The 10,000-nt window shown below is 32.0% G+C and overlaps 2 non-coding genes across 2 annotated transcripts in view; both read left to right on the top strand.

The window, feature by feature from the left end:
- The window catches only part of LOC149267714 (large subunit ribosomal RNA), a 3,969-nt gene extending 1,019 nt beyond the window's left edge, over positions 1–2,950 (top strand). The window contains exon 1 of the ribosomal RNA XR_016271516.1: positions 1–2,950. This exon is cut by the window's left edge and continues 1,019 nt beyond it. This is a non-coding gene — a ribosomal RNA (large subunit ribosomal RNA).
- A 6,832-nt stretch (positions 2,951–9,782) lies between these two features.
- Positions 9,783–10,000, top strand: part of LOC149267713 (small subunit ribosomal RNA) — a 1,995-nt gene continuing 1,777 nt past the window's right edge. The window contains exon 1 of the ribosomal RNA XR_016271520.1: positions 9,783–10,000. This exon is cut by the window's right edge and continues 1,777 nt beyond it. This is a non-coding gene — a ribosomal RNA (small subunit ribosomal RNA).

Genomic DNA, 10,000 nt, shown 5'->3' with positions numbered 1-10,000 from the left:
AGGTTGAAGTCAGGGGAAACCCTGATGGAAGACCGAAACAGTTCTGACGTGCAAATCGATTGTCAGAATTGAGTATAGGGGCGAAAGACCAATCGAACCATCTAGTAGCTGGTTCCTTCCGAAGTTTCCCTCAGGATAGCTGGTGCATTTAAATATTATATAAAATAATCTTATCTGGTAAAGCGAATGATTAGAGGCCTTAGGGTCGAAACGATCTTAACCTATTCTCAAACTTTAAATGGGTAAGAACCTTAACTTTCTTGATATGAAGTTTAAGGTTATGATATAATGTGCCCAGTGGGCCACTTTTGGTAAGCAGAACTGGCGCTGTGGGATGAACCAAACGTAATGTTACGGTGCCCAAATTAACAACTCATACAGAAACCATGAAAGGCGTTGGTTGCTTAAAACAGCAGGACGGTGATCATGGAAGTCGAAATCCGCTAAGGAGTGTGTAACAACTCACCTGCCGAAGCAACTAGCCCTTAAAATGGATGGCGCTTAAGTTGTATACCTATACATTACCGCTAAAGTAGATGATTTATATTACTTGTAATATAAATTTTGAAACTTTAGTGAGTAGGAAGGTACAATAGTGTGCATAGAAGTGTTTGGCGTAAGCCTGCATGGAGCCGCTATTGGTACAGATCTTGGTGGTAGTAGCAAATAATCGAATGAGACCTTGGAGGACTGAAGTGGAGAAGGGTTTCGTGTGAACAGTGGTTGATCACGAGTTAGTCGGTCCTAAGTTCAAGGCGAAAGCCGAAAATTTTCAAGTAAAGAAAAATCAAAATAAATAAACAAAAATGTGCCTAATTATCGATTTTTATACACTTGAATAATTTTGAACGAAAGGGAATACGGTTCCAATTCCGTAACCTGTTGAGTATCCGTTTGTTATTAAATATGGGCCTCGTGCTCATCCTGGCAACAGGAACGACCATAAAGAAGCCGTCGAGAGATATCGGAAGAGTTTTCTTTTCTGTTTTATAGCCGTACTACCATGGAAGTCTTTCGCAGAGAGATATGGTAGATGGGCTAGAAGAGCATGACATATACTGTTGTGTCGATATTTTCTCCTCGGACCTTGAAAATTTATGGTGGGGATACGCAAACTTCTCAACAGGCCGTACCAATATCCGCAGCTGGTCTCCAAGGTGAAGAGTCTCTAGTCGATAGAATAATGTAGGTAAGGGAAGTCGGCAAATTAGATCCGTAACTTCGGGATAAGGATTGGCTCTGAAGATTGAGATAGTCGGGCTTGATTGGGAAACAATAACATGGTTTATGTGCTCGTTCTGGGTAAATAGAGATCTATCATTTTATGGTAGTTTCTTGTTCCCCGGATAGTTTAGTTACGTAGCCAATTGTGGAACTTTCTTGCTAAAATTTTTAAGAATACTAGCCGGGCAACCGATTAGTTCTTTTAAATTATAACGATTATCAATTAACAATCAATTCAGAACTGGCACGGACTTGGGGAATCCGACTGTCTAATTAAAACAAAGCATTGTGATGGCCCTAGCGGGTGTTGACACAATGTGATTTCTGCCCAGTGCTCTGAATGTCAAAGTGAAGAAATTCAAGTAAGCGCGGGTCAACGGCGGGAGTAACTATGACTCTCTTAAGGTAGCCAAATGCCTCGTCATCTAATTAGTGACGCGCATGAATGGATTAACGAGATTCCTACTGTCCCTATCTACTATCTAGCGAAACCACAGCCAAGGGAACGGGCTTGGAATAATTAGCGGGGAAAGAAGACCCTTTTGAGCTTGACTCTAATCTGGCAGTGTAAGGAGACATAAGAGGTGTAGAATAAGTGGGAGATATTAGGCTTCGGTTTGATATCGCCAATGAAATACCACTACTCTTATTGTTTCCTTACTTACTTGATTAAGTGGAACGTGTATCATTTCCTAGCCATTATACGGATATATTAATTATGTCTTATGGTATTGGGTTTTGATGCAAGCTTCTTGATCAAAGTATCACGAGTTTGTTATATAATCGCAAACAAATTCTTTAATGAGAAAATGCAGCAATGTGTTTTTGATTTAATAATTTGGTATAACTCCAATTACTCAGGTATGATCCAATTCAAGGACATTGCCAGGTAGGGAGTTTGACTGGGGCGGTACATCTCTCAAATAATAACGGAGGTGTCCCAAGGCCAGCTCAGTGCGGACAGAAACCACACATAGAGCAAAAGGGCAAATGCTGACTTGATCTCGGTGTTCAGTACACACAGGGACAGCAAAAGCTCGGCCTATCGATCCTTTTGGTTTAAAGAGTTTTTAACAAGAGGTGTCAGAAAAGTTACCATAGGGATAACTGGCTTGTGGCGGCCAAGCGTTCATAGCGACGTCGCTTTTTGATCCTTCGATGTCGGCTCTTCCTATCATTGTGAAGCAAAATTCACCAAGCGTTGGATTGTTCACCCATGCAAGGGAACGTGAGCTGGGTTTAGACCGTCGTGAGACAGGTTAGTTTTACCCTACTAATGACAAAACGTTGTTGCGACAGCATTCCTGCGTAGTACGAGAGGAACCGCAGGTACGGACCAATGGCACAATACTTGTTCGAGCGAACAGTGGTATGACGCTACGTCCGTTGGATTATGCCTGAACGCCTCTAAGGTCGTATCCGTGCTGGACTGCAATGATAAATAAGGGGCAATTTGCATTGTATGGCTTCTAAACCATTAAAAGTCTATAATTCATTTTATAGACGACAATGGATGTGATGCCAATGTTATATATAACATAGTAAATTGGGAGGATCTTCGATCACCTGATGCCGCGCTAGTTATATTTTAAAACATTATTTAATACAATGACAAAGCCTGGAATCAATTGTAAACGACTTTTGTAACAGGCAAGGTGTTGTAAGTGGTTGAGCAGCTGCCATACTGCGATCCACTGAAGCTTATCCTTTGCTTGATATGATTCGAAAAATATCCCTATTATGCATTATGCATATAATTGTGTTGTGGTGTGGTACGGAGTAAAGCAGAACAAATAACAGAATTACGAACGAAAGATACAAAGATATAAAAAATATAAATGAATTGGAAGGCTTCATTTATATATATATATATATATATATATATAAGACCGTAAAATTGATTGAATATACGAGAACTCAAAATCGATGAAGAGAACTTATTATTATATAAGTACTTGACATTGATGGAGAGAGAACTCATATCATATAAGATATGAAAAATACAATATGGAATCAAGGTTCCATTTTATATATAATATTTAAAGAAAGAGAACACTTGGAATTGGATGGAAGAAATTTACAAGTCAGAAAACATTGGGTATGAGAACTCGATATTGATGAAGAGAACTTATTATAATATAAGTACTTGACATTGATGGAGAGAGAACTCATATCATATAAGATATGAAAAATACAATATGGAATCAAGGTTCCATTTTACATATAATATGTAAAGAGAGAGAACACTTGGAATTGGACGGAAGAAATTTACAAGTCAGAAAACATTAAGTATGAGAACTCGATATTGATGGAGAGAACTTATTATAATATAAGTACTTGACATTGATGGAGAGAGAACTCATATCATATAAGATATGAAAAATACAATATGGAATCAAGGTTCCATTTTACATATAATATATAAAGAGAGAGAACACTTGGAATTGGACGGAAGAAATTTACAAGTCAGAAAACATTAAGTATGAGAACTCGATATTGATGGAGAGAACTTATTATAATATAAGTACTTGACATTGATGGAGAGAGAACTCATATCATATAAGATATGAAAAATACAATATGGAATCAAGGTTCCATTTTACATATAATATGTAAAGAGAGAGAACACTTGGAATTGGACGGAAGAAATTTACAAGTCAGAAAACATTAAGTATGAGAACTCGATATTGATGGAGAGAACTTATTATAATATAAGTACTTGACATTGATGGAGAGAGAACTCATATCATATAAGATATGAAAAATACAATATGGAATCAAGGTTCCATTTTACATATAATATGTAAAGAGAGAGAACACTTGGAATTGGACGGAAGAAATTTACAAGTCAGAAAACATTAAGTATGAGAACTCAATATTGATGGAGAGAACTTATTATAATATAAGTACTTGACATTGATGGAAAGAACTCATATCATATAAGATATGAAAAATACAATATGGAATCAAGGTTCCATTTTACATATAATATGTAAAGAGAGAGAACACTTGGAATTGGACGGAAGAAATTTACAAGTCAGAAAACATTGGGTATGAGAACTCGATATTGATGAAGAGAACTTATTATAATATAAGTACTTGACATTGATGGAGAGAACTCATATCATATAAGATATGAAAAATACAATATGGAATCAAGGTTCCATTTTGCATATAATATGTAAAGAGAGAGAACACTTGGAATTGGACGGAAGAAATTTACAAGTCAGAAAACATTAAGTATGAGAACTCAATATTGATGGAGAGAACTTATTATAATATAAGTACAACACTCACATTTGAGTTCTACACACAACACAGTAGGCGCGTCAACAAATTTACACAAAATTAATCAAACTACTTTTGTATTTCACTTCACATCCAATGTTAAGACTCACATTTGAGATCTACACACAGTAGGCGGTCAACAAATTTAATATATTATACAATAATATAGCAGTAAATAAATAAATATACAGTCAGTCAGTCTACATAAAAAAAAAAAAAAAAAAAAAAAATTGTGGTGCCCAGTGCGAAATTTAAAATGGTGTCAAAAAACCTATATAGGGTAAGAAAATTAAAAATGAAAAATTCATATGAATATTTGGAGTGTTGCCTTGCCCCCCAGCATAGGATATAATAATAATATAATAAGGAATAATGAAGTTGAATAGATTGCATTATTGAAATACTACATGAAAATGTAAAAGTGGATGGTACCCCTTATGAAAAATGACGTTTTTAAATAAATGGTGTCAAAAAACCTATATAGGGTAAGTGGTGTTGTTGCGCAAGGCAAGTTCATATGAGAGAAAATTAAAAATTCTTATGAATGTGAAGTGTTGCCTTGCCAGCATAGATTATTAATATAAAGAATAATGAAATTAAATGATTGTATATTATATATATAGAGAGAATTTCGGTTCCACCTATATAAATATAAAATAAGTGACTGAGATTCCACTTATAAATATATAGAGAATTTCGGTTCCAGTATATAAATATCAAATAAGTGACTGAGATTCCACTTATAATATATAGAGAGAACCTCGGTTCCACCTATATAAATATAAAATAAGTGACTGAGATTCCACTTATAAATATATAGAGAATTTCGGTTCCAGTATATAAATATCAAATAAGTGACTGAGATTCCACTTATAATATATAGAGAGAACCTCTGTTCCACCTATATAAATATAAAATAAGTGACTGAGGTTCCACTTATAATATATAGAGAGAACCTCGGTTCCACCTATATAAATATAAAATAAGTGACTGAGATTCCACTTATAAATATATAGAGAATTTCGGTTCCAGTATATAAATATCAAATAAGTGACTGAGATTCCACTTATAATATATAGAGAGAATTTCGGTTCCACCTGAATAAATATAAAATAAGTGACTGAGATTCCACTTATAAATATATAGAGAATTTCGGTTCCAGTATATAAATATCAAATAAGTGACTGAGATTCCACTTATAATATATAGAGAGAACCTCGGTTCCACCTATATAAATATAAAATAAGTGACTGAGATTCCACTTATAAATATATAGAGAATTTCGGTTCCAGTATATAAATATCAAATAAGTGACTGAGATTCCACTTATAATATATAGAGAGAACCTCTGTTCCACCTATATAAATATAAAATAAGTGACTGAGGTTCCACTTATAAATATATAGAGAATTTCGGTTCCAGTATATAAATATCAAATAAGTGACTGAGATTCCACTTATAATATATAGAGAGAATTTCGGTTCCACCTATATAAATATAAAATAAGTGACTGAGATTCCACTTATAAATATATAGAGAATTTCGGTTCCACCTGAATAAATATAAAATAAGTGACTGAGATTCCACTTATAAATATATAGAGAATTTCGGTTCCACCTGAATAAATATAAAATAAGTGACTGAGATTCCACTTATAAATATATAGAGAATTTCGGTTCCAGTATATAAATATCAAATAAGTGAATGAGATTCCACTTATAATATATAGAGAGAACCTCGGTTCCACCTATATAAATATAAAATAAGTGACTGAGATTCCACTTGTATATAGAGAGAATCTCGGTTCCACCATATATAATATGTGACTGAGATTCCATTTATATATATTTACGGAACTTCGGTTCCAGTATATAAATATAGAAAATATGTAACTAAGATGTTGCGAAAGGCATATAATATTAATGTAATATAATTATAAATAAAGAATAATGAAATTAAGTGATTGTATTATTAAAATAATACATGAAAATGCAAACGTCTGTGGTGCCCCTTGTGAAAAATGTCGTATATAAAGACGTTGTGTCCAAAAACCTATATAGGGGAGTGGTGTTGCGCAAGGCAAGTTCATATGAGAGAAAATTAAAAATGAAAAATTCATATGAATGTGGAGTGTTGCCTTGCCAGCATAGGTTATTAATATAATATAATAAAGAATAATGAAGTTAAATGATTGTATTATATGTAATACATGACAATATATGGGAAAATGGTTCCCTTTGGAAAAAATGACGTATATAAAGACATTGTGTCCAAAAACCTATATAGGGTAAGTGGTGTTGAGCAAGGCAAGTTCATATGAGAGAAAATTAAATATGAAAAATTCATATGAATGTGGAGTGTTGCCTTGCCAGCATAGATTATTAATATAAAGAATAATGAAATCAAATGATTGTATATTATATATTATATAGAGAGAATTTCGGTTCCACCTATATAAATATAAAATATGTGACTGAGGTTCCACTTATATAATATATAGAGAGAACCTCGGTTCCAGTATATAAATATAAAATAAGTGACTGAGATTCCACTTATAATATATAGAGAGAACCTCGGTTCCAGTATATAAATATAAAAATAAGTGACAGATTCCACTTATAATATATAGAGAGAACCTCGGTTCCACTTATATAAATATAAAATATGAGACTGAGGTTCCACTTATAATATATAGAGAGAATTTCGGTTCCACCTATATAAATATAAAATAAGTGACTGAGATTCCACTTATAAATATATAGAGAATTTCGGTTCCAGTATATAAATTTCAAATAAGTGACTGAGATTCCACTTATAATATATAGAGAGAATTTCGGTTCCACCTATATAAATATCAAATAAGTGACTGAGATTCCACTTATAAATATATAGAGATTCCACTTATAATATATAGAGAGAACCTCGGTTCCACCTATATAAATATAAAATAAGTGACTGAGATTCCACTTATAAATATATAGAGAATTTCGGTTCCAGTATATAAATATCAAATAAGTGACTGAGATTCCACTTATAATATATAGAGAGAATTTCGGTTCCACCTATATAAATATAAAATAAGTGACTGAGATTCCACTTATAAATATATAGAGAATTTCGGTTCCACCTGAATAAATATAAAATAAGTGACTGAGATTCCACTTATAAATATATAGAGAATTTCGGTTCCAGTATATAAATATCAAATAAGTGAATGAGATTCCACTTATAATATATAGAGAGAACCTCGGTTCCACCTATATAAATATAAAATAAGTGACTGAGATTCCACTTGTATATAGAGAGAATCTCGGTTCCACCATATATAATATGTGACTGAGATTCCATTTATATATATTTACGGAACTTCGGTTCCAGTATATAAATATAGAAAATATGTAACTAAGATGTTGCGAAAGGCATATAATATTAATGTAATATAATTATAAATAAAGAATAATGAAATTAAGTGATTGTATTATTAAAATAATACATGAAAATGCAAACGTCTGTGGTGCCCCTTGTGAAAAATGTCGTATATAAAGACGTTGTGTCCAAAAACCTATATAGGGGAGTGGTGTTGCGCAAGGCAAGTTCATATGAGAGAAAATTAAAAATGAAAAATTCATATGAATGTGGAGTGTTGCCTTGCCAGCATAGGTTATTAATATAATATAATAAAGAATAATGAAGTTAAATGATTGTATTATATGTAATACATGAAAATATATGGGAAAATGGTTCCCTTTGGAAAAAATGTCGTATATAAAGACGTTGTGTCCAAAAACCTATATAGGGAGTGGTGTTGCGCAAGGCAAGTTCATATGAGAGAAAATTAAAAATGAAAAATTCATATGAATGTGGAGTGTTGCCTTGCCAGCATAGGTTATTAATATAATATAATAAAGAATAATGAAGTTAAATGATTGTATTATATGTAATACATGAAAATATATGGGAAAATGGTTCCCTTTGGAAAAAATGTCGTATATAAAGACGTTGTGTCCAAAAACCTATATAGGGAGTGGTGTTGCGCAAGGCAAGTTCATATGAGAGAAAATTAAAAATGAAAAATTCATATGAATGTGGAGTGTTGCCTTGCCAGCATAGGTTATTAATATAATATAATAAAGAATAATGAAGTTAAATGATTGTATTATATGTAATACATGAAAATATATGGGAAAATGGTTCCCTTTGGAAAAAATGTCGTATATAAAGACGTTGTGTCCAAAAACCTATATATGGAGTGGTGTTGCGCAAGGCAAGTTCATATGAGAGAAAATTAAAAATGAAAAATTCATATGAATGTGGAGTGTTGCCTTGCCAGCATAGGTTATTAATATAATATAATAAAGAATAATGAAGTTAAATGATTGTATTATACGTAATACATGACAATATATGGGTAGATGGTTCCCTTTGGAAAAAATGTCGTATATAAAGATAGCATGTCCAAAAACCTATACATGATGAGCAGTGGTTGCTCATCACATTATATGTTGGAAACATATAATAAGAAATTTATTTGTCATATACTCATTAAATGAGTTTTATTATATCGTTATTTGTTACCTTTGTGTACTTGGCTTGCGATATTGAAATAGATAAATGTGAAATTTTGCCGAGGTACATTCGATTCATTTAGTAATCAAATGTATACATTAATTGGTTTCCATTTATCGTTAATTCTTTTACATGTGTCCGTTGTAAGGGCTGCCAATACTTAAATGTTTGTTGGGGTTCTACTTCGGAAAAAAATTTTAGAAATCATGTAACGAGCATTATCGAATGTTTATTACTTGATTTTATTGTCATATATTTTAAAAATGTTGTCATATTTATATTAATTATCAAAGCACATCCATGTATATATAATGTTTTTCTCATTATTATATATGTGGTGTGCTTTACTTAATATATAATCATCACATATTTATTACAAAAAGTAACTAAATTATAAATTGTCATCAAAATAAAAATGCTAAATCCTTATATGGATTTATGCAATGTGTGATATATATATTAAGTAAGTGAAAATAAAAAAATATATTTGAACGAAATTATATATAATGAAATGTCAATTTTTATAATAACGAACATGAATGCTATATAATGATAGCCATATTCGTTTAATATTATATGTGTTATATATATATTTTATTCAAAATATATTAAGCTGTCATATAATTAAAGAATTTGTCATATATATTTTACTTGTATTATATATTTAATATATGAATACAAGAAAAGAAAAAATAAATAACATTATTCTGGTTGATCCTGCCAGTAGTTATATGCTTGTCTCAAAGATTAAGCCATGCATGTCTAAGTACACACGAATTAACAGTGAAACCGCAAAAGGCTCATTATATCAGTTATGGTTCCTTAGATCGTTAACAGTTACTTGGATAACTGTGGTAATTCTAGAGCTAATACATGCAATTAAAACACGGACCTTTTGGAACGTGTGCTTTTATTAGGCTAA

This window comes from Drosophila arizonae, unplaced genomic scaffold (genome assembly GCF_054131065.1).
Source record: "Drosophila arizonae isolate 15081-1271.41 unplaced genomic scaffold, UAZ_ARI_1.0 ARI_Backbone_177, whole genome shotgun sequence".
NCBI classification, from domain to species: domain Eukaryota; kingdom Metazoa; phylum Arthropoda; class Insecta; order Diptera; family Drosophilidae; genus Drosophila; species Drosophila arizonae.
The sequence above is the reverse complement of the archived record's forward strand: the minus strand, read 5'-3'. Positions and strand labels throughout refer to the sequence as shown.